This window comes from Cibotium barometz, unplaced genomic scaffold (genome assembly GCF_041138505.1).
Source record: "Cibotium barometz isolate CiBa-2024 unplaced genomic scaffold, ASM4113850v1 ctg200, whole genome shotgun sequence".
Lineage (NCBI taxonomy): Eukaryota > Viridiplantae > Streptophyta > Polypodiopsida > Cyatheales > Cibotiaceae > Cibotium > Cibotium barometz.
This window is the reverse complement of record NW_028229431.1, coordinates 339635-340902: the sequence shown is the minus strand read 5'-3', so window position 1 is coordinate 340902 and position 1268 is coordinate 339635.

Below are 1268 nucleotides of genomic sequence, written 5' to 3'. Positions count from 1 at the left end.
CGTAGAATTGCTGTTTAGTGAGCCAGAATCAACAACAAAGGCTGCTTAGGGCCACTCTACGGCGTCTCTTGACCCCAAACCCCAAAATCGAACCCAAAATCCAGAAGGTGTTTAGGGTTGGGCCACGGTGAACAGAAGCTGCTTAGGGTTGGACACGGTGAACAGAAGCTACTTAGGATTGGGCACGATGGAATAGAAGCTGCTTATGGGGCTTCTACGCAGCGTCACGATCAATCTCGTAACGTCAGAATCGCAAAAAAAATGATTGGAGGATGTGTTTCTGGCACGCACAGAATTGCTGTTTAGGGCCACTCCACGACGTCTCTGGACCCCAAACCCCAAACGCGAACCCAAGATCCAGAAGGTGCTTAGGGTTGGGCCACGGTGAACAGAAGCTGCTTAGGGTTGGGCACGGAGAACAGAAGCTGCTTAGGGTTTGGCACGGTGAACAGAAGCTGCCTAGGGCGTTGCTGCGCAACAACGTTGCTTCGTAGCATGGCACTGTTGTGTGCAATGAAGCTGCTACGCAGCGTCACGATCAATCTCGTAACGTTAGAATCGTAAACAAATGATGGGAGGATGTGTTTCTGACACGCACAGAATTGCTGTTTAGTGAGCCAGAACCAACACCAGAAGCTGCTTAGGGCCACTCCCACGGCGTCTCCGGACCCCAAACCCTAAACCTGAACCAAAAATCCAGAAGGTGCTTAGGGTTGGGCAACAGTGAATAGAAGTTGCTTAGGGTTGGCACGGTGAAAATAAGCTGCTTAGGGCGCTGCTTTACAGCGTGGCGCTGCTGTGCAGCGTCATGATCAATCTCGCAACGTCAGAATGGTAAAAAAATGATGGGAGGATGTGTTTTTGGCACGCGCAAAATTGCTGTTTAGTGAACAGAAGCTGCTTAGGGCCGCTCCACGCATCTCTGGACCCCAAACCCCAAACCTGAATCCCAAACCCGAACCCAAAATCCAGAAGCTGCTTAGGGTTGGGCATGGTGAACAGAAGCTGCTTCAGGTTGGGCACGGTGAATAGAAGCTGCTTAGAGCACTGTTGCGCAGCGACGCTGCTATGCAGCATTGCGATCAATCTCGTAACGTCAGAATCGCAAAAAAATGATGGGAGGATGTGTTTTTGGCCCGCGAAGAATTGCTGTTTAGTGAGCCAGAACCAACACCAGAAGCTGCTTACGGCCACTCCACGGCGTGTCCGGACCCCAAACCCTAAACCTGAACCAAAAATCCAGAAGCTGCTTTAGGGTTGGGCACGGT